The sequence below is a fragment of the Otolemur garnettii genome, unplaced genomic scaffold, assembly GCF_000181295.1.
Source record: "Otolemur garnettii isolate 467f Iridium unplaced genomic scaffold, OtoGar3 scaffold00009, whole genome shotgun sequence".
NCBI lineage: Eukaryota > Metazoa > Chordata > Mammalia > Primates > Galagidae > Otolemur > Otolemur garnettii.
This window is the reverse complement of record NW_003852404.1, coordinates 18,386,506-18,401,755: the sequence shown is the minus strand read 5'-3', so window position 1 is coordinate 18,401,755 and position 15,250 is coordinate 18,386,506.

The following is a 15,250-nucleotide window of genomic DNA, read 5'->3' as shown; positions in this document are numbered from 1 at the left end:
ATTTTTTTTGATGGGAAAAATGGGAACATTCCAATTCCATCCTTTTAGCTATTTTAAAGTATGCACTAACTTATTGTTGACTATAGAACCCTGTTTTTTTTTTTTAATCAAGTATTCAATCTTGCTCATTCTATCTATTTTGGCTTCCATTAGCCACACCCACTTTATTCCCACTCCCCACTACCCTTCCCGGGCTGTGGTAGCCATTATTCTTGATACTATTTAGTCATCTTTTCTTTCTCTTCACTTCAAGTTTTACGTGTAAAAATGTAGAACTTCTTCTAATTTTTGAATGCACTCGTCTGTTCCATGGCTGCTGTACATTGTTTCATTGTTCTCTCTGAAATTGTTTCAATGCTTTACCTAACCCAGTTAACTGCCACGTGCCCTTCAAAATTTAGCTAAGTTATGGTTTCATCTCAAATCAGTTTTTAAACTTCTCATTTCATGTGACTGCTTTTTCTCTCCATTGGTTTTTTTTTACTCTGTCTTTACTAGGGTTTGTTGTGGGGTTTTTTTGTTTTATTTTTCTGCCTCTTCCCCAAGGCTGCAAGCACATCGAAAAGATAGATTATGTTCTTTATCTAGTATATAGCATAGTATCTGGCTTAAGATTTTTGCTTAACATATGTAGATGAAGGAAAAATAGTCATGAAACCAAGGGTTTCTATTTGGAGAAATTTTGTAGTTGGAAGAAGGTACTGTAAAAGTTATTGGCACATAAACCTTCGCTTCGTGTTATGCTTTCTGTGTGGTGGGCAATGTTGTAAGTCTTTTATGTGTATGAATGCATTTGACCAGAGCAACCATCCTAATATGTTTAAGTACTATTCTTACCCCTGTCCACATCTCCACATCATTTTCTTAGTCTGAACTCTTCTAAAAGCAGAGTCTGAGATAATGATTTATGTGCTAAAATTGTATTAGGTTATACAAAGTCAGGGAAGTAGGATTTAGGGAAAAAAGCAACAGGAACTGGAAAGAAGAGAGTGGATGTGAGGCAGCACTGCTGAGCTGATCAGCACTCCGCATCAGATGCACCTGATCTGGATCTCTCTGGACCGTCTTTTGGGAGCTTTGTAATGAATGCATCTCAGGAGTATCCATTTGCAGAGAGGAAAGGAGATCCATCCCTGTGCTTGTGTCTCATTGGTCATTTTCTCCTGCATGTATTTCAGAATTGCACATGCACAGTTATATTAAAGATCCCTTGACAGAATTGATCAGCTTCCCTCTGAAGTCATCTGTAGCCCATGAATAACTCACTATTATAGCAATGGCCTGGATGGAAGGGGAGCCACAACTCCTGAGAAAGTGTGGCTGAAAGGATCTCTGCAGAGATGCAAGAACAGTCAGACATATTCATCTAATAAATGGTGACACTGTAACTGTAATGCAAGCGTTGGAAGTTTGACTCCAGATCCTGTAGTCAGTGCCACTCTTCAGCCTGGGCAAAACGGCCCTTGCCCAGTGCTTTTGGTGGTCATATGTCAAAAAGACACACACCGAATAAAATTATTAAAGAATATGTGGATGTCTCTGTGTCTGGCACATGACCTGTAGGTCAACATATCTGTTCTCTAGACTGCATCTGCTTAAACTTCAAAAAAATGCTTCCCCACATCTCCTTTCCTATGTCCTACCCTAGGATTGAGATTCCTTGTGCTGTTGACATGGAAGATGGACACTGACTCAGAGGAGGAGAGATGTGATCAGCTGAAGCTCTTAGGCAAGAGAAAAAGACAAAAGAATTCCCCAAACCCTTCTCTCAGGTAGAGAGACTACAAGACATTCTTATCTACAAACTACCATTTCTCCGGAGTGTAGTATTTGTGGTAGTTGTACATAAGGTGTAAAGGATATTTTGATGATAACAGTTCTCTTCGTGGACATCTGGATTACTACTGAGTGTTAGAATTATTAATAGTTGTATTTTTATAAAATTATTTAATAAAATTCAATTAAAGTTTTAAAAAATTACATTTAAAATTTAAGCTATGAAATCTAGGCTTAAAATTATTGCATTCATCCATTATAATTCTGTCCCCCAGTGTTAGTAGATAATATTGACTCTTTTAGAGGAAAAATAATTCTCAATGTACATATGAAAGATATTTTAATTTTACTTTTATATTTGTCTTAATTCACATTTGCTATTGAACGTGATTCAACTCTTGTGAATTCTGAATATAAATAAATGTTATTATTTTATTTCTTTACATCATTAGATGGCATTAGAATACAAATTATATGAAAGTCTTCATAATAGCACAATTATGAAACAGAGGCACAAATAAATTTATTGAATACATAGATAATGATTTATGAATTATGTACGTTTATAGGCATCAACAAAATAGCTAGCCATATGCAATAACAATTGAACTTAGTATTCTCTGGCACTTGGCTGACTCAGTTATTTAATAATCATAGATTTACAGATATTTTCTAGTTATTCATTCTTCAGGGATACATAATAAAATACTTTACCTAACAGTTGGTTAGCCAGAAATAAAACTTTTAAATATTTAGGTATAATGTATGTGTCTCTCCATTTGTACTCTTGCCACAGATACCACAAATATGATTCTTAAGAGTGGTTTTGTCGGTGTTTATAATAAATGCCTCTCTTCCACCATCCTTCACTCCACTCCCCCGGACTCTGTACCGCACACTGTTTGACTCCACTCAATTGTACTCTGTAGTATTACCGCACCACACTGCATCCTTATCCTTTCAAGGATCAGTTTCATGAAAAAACTCATTCTAGTTAAGCAGTTGGTGCCATCCTGACAAAACCAAGGCATAGTTGTAGCTCTTTACACTATGTTAAATATCTACATACAAATATGAAAATAGTTACAGATGACAAAAACTCATTGCTCCAAGCTATAAATTGAGACACGATATTTTTTTTTCTTTCTTTCTTTTTTTTTTATTATATCATAGCTGTATACATTAATGCAGTCATGGAGTACAGTGTGCTGGTTCTATATACAATCTGAAATATTTTCATCCAACTGGTTAACATAGCCTTCATGTCATTTTCTTAGTTATTGTGTTAAGACATTTATATTCTTATGGGGAAAGGGGAGAGGGAGGGGAGGAGAGGGGGGAGGATGGGGACCACGCCTATGGTTCATCTTACAAGGGTACATGTGAGTCTTTCTAAATGTAGAATATAAATGTCTTAACACAATGACTAAGAAAATCACATGAAGGCTATGTTAACCAGTTGGATGAAAATATTTCAGATTGTACATAGAACCAGCACACTATACCCCATGATTGCATTAATGTACACAGCTATGATTTCATTAAAAAAAAATAAATAAAAGAACTATTTTCACAAAATTTTAAAAAAGACATTTATATTCTACATTTAGAAAGATTCACATGTACCCTTGTAAGATGAACCATAGGCGTGATCCCACCAACTCCCCTCCCCTCCATGAATTCTTCCCCCTCCCCTCCAATGTACTCAGCCCTACTATGAAACTAATTTATAGCTTTCATATGAAAGCTATAGCTCAATTATAGCCCAAGAATATGGGGAAATTGAGACACAATATTGCTCTCAGCTCTTAAAAATAGTACTTTTCACATATCATCTCCCTCCTCCAACTCTTCACAGGATTCATTTAAGTCATGTTAGTTAATTTCTCCTCCATGAAGGAACATTGTTTTTGTTCTTCCCTGACTGAGATGCCTGATACTCTAAATTTCATAAGGTATTAGCTTATTATCTCCTTTTTCAATTTCTTTTTTTTTTTTTTTTTTTTTTTTTTTTTTTTTTGCAGTTTTTGTTCAGGGCTGGGTTTGAACCCACCACCTCTGGCATATGGGGCCAGTGCCCTACTCCTTTGAGCTACAGGTACCGCCCTATCTCCTTTTTCATAAGACCAAATGCTTTCAGGATTTTCTGGAATTTTACCGGGTAGTGTGAAAAATATTTGTAAAAGATTGTAGTTTTACCAGTTTTGCAGATTCTCTTTTGAAGAAATTTCTAGTAAGGCACTTCTGGGAGGAAAAGGGTTAGATCATTATACCTCAGATAACATTCCATCTCCAGTTTTCCTTATTGGGGTCATAGACTTTGTGCAATACTATTTAAAAAGAAATTGTTGGTTTGATGCCTAGTTAACATTTATATGGTTTTCCCTACAATTATAATTTAGGGATGCCATATTCAATAAAAACTGGATTATAAAATATTCCGTTCTTGGTCTCCTTCTGAAGGCTATGGAGGAAGACACAGGTTTGCAGGACTAAGCTCGTTTTATACCACAAAGTAACTTAAACATGGTTTTCCCCCCTTAACAACCACAGTCTCATCTCCAACTTTACCGTAGAATCTACCATGATGTAAATCTATACTTTTTATATTTTTATATTGTGAAGATTTGATACTATTGATTTCTTATATTTGAAAACCAAAACAAAGCTTCCCATTTCTTCTTCAGTCCTTACAAAATACTATTTGATCATTCAAAAATTCTATTTTCACTTAAAGTTATCAATTCATCTTAAGGCGTTCAGTTAAATTCAGAAATTAATAGAATGCAGTCTTTAATATATTCTCTGAAGCTTAGTAGGATTAAGGTCCATTCATGTGAGATAGCAAAGCCATTCACTCATAGACTTAACGTATCTTAAAAATAATCTAAGTAATCACTTAAGTATTCATTCCAATAAGACAAAAGGTTGGCATAAATCAGTAAATATTTATAAAGAATATGCTCTGCTTTTTGTGGTGGCACAGATGTATCCTCGATGCTAAATCCTGACACTGGAGAGAAACCAGGTGTCCAGGCATGACAGATTCCTCAGTGCCAAGCAGCTCCATGTCTCAGAACGATGTTCTTAATGAACTTGACCTGACCCAGCTGGAATCAAGACAGCAGCTGGGAGGAAGAGCATACTGTTGAAGGCAGAGAATCTCTCACCCTTCTGGCCTGCTGGCTGAGTTAGCTGTACAATGCATGCTTTCTACTAGAATTATTGGAAAATTGAGTAAGCAGTCATGACATCCAGACAACATATTTCTTACAAATTCCTCTCTGGTGCCAGAGAACTGCACAAATTTCTTGCTCCAAGACAGACTGATGCTCATAATCATGACAATTTGTGATACTCACTTGACCTTTTCAAGCTACATAAATACAGTATATTTAGCCTAAAATAAAAACTTTCAAAGTAAGTCAGGGCCTTAAAAGAAGGAAAATTTCAAGGCATTAAAAATAATGTGTATGTATATATTGTTGTTGCTGTTGATGGTCCATAAATCTTGTATATTTAGTTATCCTAAAATACCTGAAGCTGTAATATTAATAATATGTACCTTAAATAGCTATTATTGTAGTTGTCTAAAATTATCCCTTTATCTGTACAGAAAGTGACTATAGACAAATGATTATGGTTATATATCATAGAAATGGATTGTTCTTTTCAGAGACACATTTCTGAAGAGCTGGCAAATCTCCTCGTAAGGTCAAACAACTTTGAAAGTCAAGTGGTGGAATTAAAAACCCGTGAAATATTTGGAGTGCAAGTTTCTGCTTAGAAATGTATAAATGATAATATGTTAGAAAACACTGGCTGAAATCAAAATATTTTGCTGAACTCAGAAGTAAAGGGTATGCAACATAAAGTTCAATACACTTGAAGCAATATGTCCCTAAGACAGAAAAGCAGCTTTTTTTTATCGGAAGTTTGTAGAATGATAAAAGAATCAACTCAACTGTCCTAGATTATTTTATGTTGTGGTTCTCAACATTTCATAATTTCAAAATAATCCAGAAGATCTGGAAAATCCCAGAATCTCTGCCTATTCCATTAAATATCATGAGTTCTGGCCACTCTGGACAACACTCTTTCTGCCCAAAGATTCCATTCTCCACCAGCATGGATTCCAGAGTAAACTCCTCTACTTGTGTGCCAATATAGTTGTTGGTTAGAATGTACTTGACCTTTCTAGAGAAAAAGGAATTGCTTCCTTACTCCTTCTGAAACATATACTTTATAATATACCTATCTGTGACTTCATTCTCTGTTAAACCATATGCTTCATGAGAGCTGAAAGTGTCTACGTCCTTTGCTGTATGCTCAAAACCTTTGCTTCGTGTTTGTATATTATAAATACCTAAAGCATGTGGGCTGGGCTTCTGTTCTCAATGGCTAAAGCACCAGCCCTGTGTACCAGGGGTGGATGGTTCAAACCCAGCCTGGGCCTGCTTAACAACAATAAAAAAAGTACCTGAAGCACAGCTGTAGAATTGTTACTATGGGGTTACATGCATCCTTACTCCCCACTGATCCCTTCCTCTGCCTGTGTCCTTCTTCTCATTCTCCTCCCCCCACCACCAATTCTCCAGTTTTCCAACCACACCTTCACCCACGCCTTCACTGGGAATGACTCTTAGTTCACAAACACACCCCTGCAAATGATATAATTTGTAATGATATAAAAATTATAACAACATATTTCTTCAAGATGATAAAAATTTCATCTTCTTTGGTAAAGCACTGCTGTTTCCCCTGGGATCGTGCCTAAATTCCAGTTGGCTTATTTATTGAAGCTTCGGGTGGGGAAGAGATGTCACGTGGTTTGTAACCTCCCTACCAACATTAGCATCTGCTGAGAAGCCAGGGGTCCCTTCTGGGCCTCTTGATTGGTTTCTACTTTCTATCTGCTGTGACCCATTCGGTTTTCTAGGTTGTCTTGGTGCTGCCTCTGCTGCACTTTAAGGGGCTCCGGAAACATTCAGCAGCTCACGTGTAGTCTGAGCTGCTGAGGATTGAGGGACTCTCTTCAGTTCCTCAGCACTCTGTGCTACCTGTAGGTGCGCAGACATCAGCGCGCTGCTCCCCATGTCCTGTTAATGGATGCAGGGAGGTTCTGAGGCCCCTGGAGTCCCACCCACCCAGAAGCTATATGGAGATATTTCTGACTTTGCTTTATTCCCCTCTTCACCATGCCAGCCAAGATGTCTTTACGTAGGGGAGTACTAGGATTGTTGACGACAGCTGGAGCCCTCTTACTGGAGAAAGCCATGTATAGATCTTTCCTTCTGTAATTACCTGGGATCCTGTTCACAGTTGGTTCTGGACAGAGGCAGTGAGAACTCAGTGCCTTTGGGGGACGTGCCGGGATAAGAGTATTCATTTCTTCCCTGACTTTTTCTCTTCCTTCAGGGAAAGAGAATGCTTCGTTAGGGAACGCGGCATTAGACTATGAATAACTACGGGAGCAGAGGAAATGTTATTCAGTACACACTCACAAATTATGTACATGATTTTAGTTACATTCATTCAGCCTATTCACTTCTATCCATGATATTCAAGCATTTTTGGTCAATGCAAATCTATCAGTATTTAATTTGGAGCACAGACCCATATTATATTCACGTTTATTCATAATATATGGGTATTACTGCTCTAATGTGATAATATACTATCCAAATTAAAATAGTGGTAGGGAATGGGAATCTTCAAAGAGAATATAAAGTAACATAAGCAATGTTAGATAACTTATTTTATGTATTTGTTAGCATTTTTTCTTTCAATAAAACAAATTGTTTGCTAGGTATTGGGAGAAATGTTGTTAGTCGGTTTCCACACGTACCCCTTTAAAGTGGGAATATAAAGATAAAATAAACAGTATTAAATTTCATCTACTTCTCAGTGATTAAAAATTAAACAAAATGTTACTCTCAAATGCTAGTGAAGTAATTTCAAGAATTTTGAGTGAACTTTATGTTCAAAAGTTTCATTTACTCTAATGTCAATCAATACTTCTTTAAAACTAATTGGAAGGTTTTTTGTTGTATTTTTCACAAGTGAGTTAAATCACATTAAGATGTCTGCTTGGAAAATTTTTTTAAAGAAGAAATTACAAAAGTCTGTCATTTAGTTTAATCCTTAAGGTACAGGTAAAACAATATGTTTGTTTTTGTTTTTTACAGATGAAAATCTTATTCTTTAAAATGATACAGTCTAAACCATACACACAGAAGTATTTTGTAATATCGATATTTAAGAGGACTGAAGGTGAGTCAATCTAAAGGCACGGCTGAGCTGCTGAACTTCCACAATCTTCCTTCAAGTTATTCTGAAAGCCACATTGGTACATGTGACCCTCTGACCCACCTGTGGACTGGTGGGAAAACACATGCCAATTTGCATAACAAATTTTCATAAAACTTGACTTCTTTCTTTTTTAATTTAATGTAAATAAAATATGAAGTTTTATTTGTTATATCACATTGGCGACCATTACTCTAAATAATTTCTCTTTCAATTTCTGCATTATATTCTACAAAGGATTTTATAGGGCTATGTTGGAAAACACCCTATTGAAGTAGAATGAAGTAGAATGGAAGAGAGTTTAGAGCAAACACAATATTTCCCAAAACCTTTTTTTCACTTTCTTCTGACTATAAAAATTTTTAGGGAAAAAAAAAAACAGCTTTATTTGAGATAGAATTCATTTATACATCATATAATTTACCAACTTAAAATGTACAACTTATTGGTTATTAGAATATTTACAGAGTTGTTCAAGCAGCACAATGACCACTTCTGGGACATCGTCATTACCTAAGAAAGAAACCTGTACCCAATAGTACTCATGCCTTTTCTCCCAATTACCGTCCCCTCTTCCATTTCAGCCCTAGGCAAGCACGAATCTGTATCCTCTTTCTATTCGCCTATTCTGGATACTTCACATAAATAAAATCACAAAACACTATATATGGTCCCTGGGAGCATCTTTCAGGTTGTAAGTTTTAACATTCATCCATATGTAACAAGTGTCACTACTCCATTCTTTTTATGGCTTAGTGATATTCCATGGTGTGGATATGTCACATTCTATTTCTGCATTGGTCGATGGACATTTGGGTTGTTTGCACTTTTTAGTTACCAAGAATAATTCTGCTATAAACATTCATGTACAAGTGTTTGTATTGCACATATGTTTTTAATTCTCCTGAGTATGCACATGGGGTAGAATTACTGAGTCATATAGTGACCATGCTAAAACTTTTGAGGAACTGTTAGATTGTCTTCTGAAGCAGATTTACCATTTTGCTTGGATTTTACATTTATTCCCACCACCAATGTATGAAACTTCCAATTTTTCCACATCCTCCCTAACACTGTCATTACTCTTCTTTTTCATCATAGCCATCCTGGAGAATGTAAAGTAGTATCTCAGCTTGCTTTTTAGAAAATCAGCTTTATTGAGGCATACGCAGATATAAAGAATATCATATATTTATATATCAAGGACTGCCCATATCTAATGTGTACATTCTTTTTTGCAATTTTTGGCTGGGGCTGGGTTTCAACCTGCCACCTCCAGTATATGAGGCCAGCACCCTACTGCTTTGGGCCACAGGCACCTCCCTATAATACGTACAATTTGATGAATCTGAGCATGTGCAAACATCTGTGGTGCCGTCACCACAATCGCTGTAACACACATTGCAGCACCACCTGAAAGTTTCCCTGTGTCACTGTTTTGTTTTGTCTTACAGTAAGAGCACTAAATATTAGATCTACTCTCTAAACCACGGATGTCCAACCTTTTCACTTTTCTGGGCCACGTTAGAAGAAGAGTTGTCATGGGCACAATTAAATACATGAACAGAACAAAGCTAATGAGTTCCATACATAATTTTCATGATATCTGCCACCACAGATAAATAAAAAAATCCTCACATAATAATCCTAATTATCCAGTGGTCCATTCAGACAGTCTTAAAAATGGTCAAATAGTTCTTAAGATCACTAATGTAGAAAATATTCCTACATAAGCAATAAATCATCTTTGGGGTTCTTAAAATATTTTTTTGTTATACAAGTAAAGTGGGCAACATAAAATTAGTGGAATATTTGACATTTTATTTGGGAAACTAATGCATCAATTATTCAATAGTAGTTGCAATTCTCAGTGAGTTCTCAAGGTGCTCGTCAGATATTTTGATTCTAATTTTATGCTTAATGTGCTTCATTCTTGAATACAGTCGGTTGCAAGTGTAGGTACTGCCACAAAAGCAATGACATGAATAGGGTGTGATTGTGAACTAGGACCTATGAAAGCCCTATAAAGTCTAAAAAGAGACATGATCAATTTTTCTTAAAGTTGAATATCAGATTGCAGTTCTATGCATTCCATTTGAAAATTGGTAGGTAACATTGATTTTGACTTAAAATGGAGTCAGAAATGTACCAAAAATTCATTATTAACATTGTTTATAATATTTGATTATTAAGGGCACGTCCACACCTCAGGCACCTCAGTGTGACCTCACACATCAGCTTCCACACTTTACAATTGAGCCTCTACCTTGTCCTCTATCAGCAGCTGACATGTGGAAAAGCCCAAACCTTGCTCTTTATTTTCCTGGCAATTAATTTCCATAATAGAAGTAAAAATAGTCCATTATCTATTATTATTTTTTATTCCCAGCATGGTTCCTACAACATCTCAAAAGAAAACAGAACCTCCCAAAAGAAAAATTCTGGATGAAGGAAAATCTGTTCAATGAAAAGTGGACAGATGACTACGTTTTTGTTGAGGCAAATAATAAAGTAGTTTGCTTAATTTGTAGGGAATTTGTGCACGCTTTCAAAGACTATAATTTGAAAAGGCATTTTGTGTGAAGCACGCTGCCAAATTTGATGCATATAAAGGAATGTGTCATTGAGGATCAACTTATGAAAAAATGCTCAACATCTCTACTCATAATCATTAGGGAAATGCAAATCAAAACCACAATGAGATACCATCTAACTCCACAGAGAATGGCTCATATTAAAAAGTCCCAAATCACCTATGGTGCATTTTACAAGGGTACAAATTAAATCTACTAAGTGTAAAGTATAAATGTCTTAACACAATAACTAAGAAAATATGGTGAAGTCTATGTTAACCAGTTTGATGGAAGTATTTCAAATTGTATATAAAACCAGCACATCGTACCCCATAATTGCATTAATGTACACAGCTATGATTTAATTTTTTAAAAAAGTCCCAAATCAACAGTTGCTGGTGTGAATTTGGAGAGAAAGGAACCCTTATACACTGTTGGTGAGATGGCGATCTAGTACAACATCTATGGAAAGTTGTATGAAGATACCTCAAGGAATTTAAGCTGGACCAACCATTTAATCCAGAAATCCTACTGCTGGGCATATACTCAAAAGATAAAAGATAATTTTGTAAAAGGGACGCCTGTACTCAAATGTTACTAACAACATAATTTACAATTGCAAAAATGTGGAAATCACCCAAGTGCCCACCAATCACGAATGGATTAATAAAATGTGGTAGATGCATACTATGGAGTACTACTCAGCCATAAAAATGGAAATCTAGTAACTTTGGTGACACCCTGGATGGAACTGAAAACCCCTCTTCTAAGTGAAGCATCACAAGAATAGAGACACACACGCGTGTACTCAATAACAAATAGGAACTAATCAATCAACACTTAAGTATACATATGGAAGTAAATCTCATTGAAAATCAATCAGGGGGAATGGGGACAAGGGATGGGTAAATTCACAGCTGTTGGGTACAGTGCACACTATCTGGGAGAAGGGCACACTTTCAACTTTGACTCAATCTATACAAAAGCAAAGTATGTAAACAATAAATGTGTACCCCCTGTTGTTGGCAAATTAAAAAAAAAAAAAAGAAAGTTTTTCTGAAGAGATATTTTCCATAGAGATCCATTAGCCTGGTCTAAGAAAAAATGTCTGGCAAGAACAACATATAATATTCCTGAGAACTCCTCAATTTTAACCAAAGCATTGACATATCATCTACAAATTCAAGAGCAGGCTTGCGAGGGCAGCATGTATTTTTTCCAGACATAAATCCTTGAAGAAATCAGCCCTGTGTCCACTATACCTACAGGGATGTAACTGACTAATACTTTATAGAGAAGTAATTGAAATAAGTGTTTTTGAAAGGTAGAACACAAATTCACATCTGACTCCAAAGATATACTTCTATTTCACTACTTCAAATAAATTATAATTCATGAGAATGGAAATTAAATATTCCAGAGAATAGTAAAAATAATATCACAGTGTTTTTTCTCATCAAAAGCCTGAACAGACTTGTGCAGCTGTGGAAAAAAAAAAAAAGGCGTTCAAAGACTCTCAACAGGCATGCTTCAATAAGACATCCTACTGTTCCAGAAAATGCCTCAACAGAAAGGTCAGTTTTTAAGAATTCATTCAAAGGAATAAGCCAAACTTAAAAGAAATTTGTCTGGGATCCTAGGTAACCTTACTTCGCCCCTTCGGAGTGGATTCTGTTTTATGTCAGAGACACACCAGAGAAGTGGATGTGAAAGGAAAGGGAGATTCGAGCTTGAGAGGCTCCCTCACAGCCATTCGAAGTTACATTCTTTCCATTGTTGACACTTCAAATAGAAACCAAGATATGGACATTGGCAGTGAGAGATTTGGAAAACATACATCAGCGACACACTCCCCTTCCCTCCTCCGCCCCATTCCTCCCCTTCAGAGCACATCAGACCTTATAATCAAGATTCTGTAAGAGAAAAGTGTGGGCAAATTAAGAATCCCCTACCTGCCTCACAGTTGCCCTATTCAATGGCACTTTCCAACTAAGTCTTTGATGATAAGTGTTAATTCATAATTCCAAGTCCAGGGAGAATGTTAGGGGATTTAAAATACAAGTCATCTACTAACAAGTGTTCAGAATATTCATAGGATTTTCTGTGAATATTCTGATGTCTACAAGTACAGCAGGTAACAAACTAACATTGTGCCCGATTTTACAATGTTGAGAAATAAGAAAAGACCAAGTTTTCTTTAGACAGCAATATCATTGCTCAAAGTGAAAACACATTATTCTGAGTTTTCAGTCGCTGCCATTCCCACCACCACATCATGGCTCCCAGTATGATGCTTTTTTTCTCCACACAATTAGACATATCAGAAATGTGCCATGTGCTTTGCTCTTATTTTGGTTATTGAACTATGAACTTTATATGCATTATTGAACATACAATGATAGGCTGGGCGTCTGTAGCTCAGTGGTTAGGGTGCCAGCCACCTGTTCCAGGGCTGGAGTTTGAATCTGGGCAGGGCCTCTAAACAAAGAACAAAACAAAATAGCCGGGCATTGTGGTGGGTGCCTGTAGTCCGACCTACTAGGGAGGCTGAGGCAAGAGAATCACTTGAGCCAAGAGTTTGAAGTTGCTATGAACTATGACACCATATTACTCTATTGAGGATGACAAAGTGAGACTCTGTCTCATTTTTTTTAAAAAAAAGAATACAGTGATAAACCTCTTCACAGTGTCTCAGGGCTATAGCAGTTCGCAGTTCTCTGAAAAGTTTGCAGATTTTTGCAAATAGTCAGAGAGTTACAGATGTATGTGTATATACAGGGGGTGACAAAAAAATGAATACACATTTTGAGAAAGATTGTTGCAAGTAAAATCATCCATTCTCAAAAAGTGTATGAATTGCAGGTGAAAGGGATGTGTATAGCATGTCTAGGTACAGTTGAGCAGTAACAGTACCTTCAATTCAACTTCAAAAAATAACACATAGATAACATCTCTTTAAATGTGTATACATTTCTGGCACCCTCTGTGCAGGTGTGTGTGTGTGTATATAGTGCAGATAGGTCTACTCCCATCTCCATCTTTTCACTTTCATTCAGGAAAGAAAGCTAAGAGACTCTAAGAGTCCATTCCACAATCAGGTGATATTTCCTACCAGGACAACCGGAATAGTTACTCACTGGTCTTATTCACTTTCTTCACCACAATCTAACCAGCATTTCACTCCCGGACAAGTACTTCTCAAAGTCAACTTTCAGTGCTTAATCATCTGATGAAGAACCTGCGATGAACTTTCCTTTTCTGCCACATCCTGTTCACATACAATCAGCCTAACTTCAAGTCCCTGCATAAATACCGTGGCCAGGACATGCCCCACTGTTTTAGAACAAACAATGCTCTTCCTGAGAGGGTGACTCTTTCTCTGCCTTCTCCCTCCATCAGTTACATAATACTCATTCTCAGGGCTGTGGTTTTGCTTTTGCTGCCACCCTAACCTGGGTGCTCTCATTTTTCTTTTGAACTATTTAAATAAAGCTATTATTAGTGACTCACCTTTTCCATGAAGGTGTCTCTGAATTTTCCTGGAAACAAAAGCAAGTAGCATTTTCTGCAGAGTGAGTTACACATAGTTGGTCACTTCCTTATTGGCTAAGCTGAGTGAGACTATTCATTTTCTCTGCTCAGATTTACAATAACATTTTGGTGGGAACACGTCCAGCTAATGACTGTTGTTTAGGTGCTGGATACAGGCTACATAATTAAGAGGACCTCCATATGCATTTTGTGTTAGCAAAGATGTGAGCTATTTGAGGAAAAAACTGGCAAGAAACGCTCTCTCTCTTTCTCTCTTTTCTTATTGTGTCTCTCTCTCTTAATAAATTGTACAAGTTTGGGCATCAGGCAGAGAATACCTACCCATGGAATTTCCGACTAGTTACTGAAATCCTATAAGCCTCATTTTCCCCTTATAGATATTAGGAATAGAATCTACTCAGGGTTTATGTAGGAGTAAACAATATTATATATGTGAGGTCATTAGTATTATTCCTGGCCTATGGTAAATACTTAAGCAATGGCATTTTTCCACTTAAGGAGAGAGAATCAGTCTCCTTAAAAAACAGTCTTAAAAAATATACAAACTTGGCTTCCAACTCTAGCCCTATCATTTATTAATTTGCAAAGTTCTCTTAATCCCTATGTTTCTTATTTTTCTCATGTTCAAAATGTGGATAGTACTTTCTATAAACACTGGGAAGATTGAATAGGTAATAAAGATGTGACCAAAATGTCAACGAGCATGATGAGTGTGCACTGGGGTCACTGAATGAAATTTAGTGGGACAGTGGGAGAAGATACAAACACCTGTCCCTAAAAGGAAGACTCGGGCAGTTTCCCTAGCTTTTCCTCTCATTATTAGGTAAAAACAAAATCCAATTATTACTTTAAATTGAAAACATGCTCAATTCAGTTATCAGAATTGAAATAATAGCAAAAGCCCCAAATCTGGCTAAACTTGCAACATAACCTCTCAACCAGCTGGTACCTGTTTCAGGACGGAACTCACAATGGCTCTCCCCTTCTCCCTACCCACTCACCATCTCTCCCAGTCCTCAGATGCTCTTTGGGATCAAAGT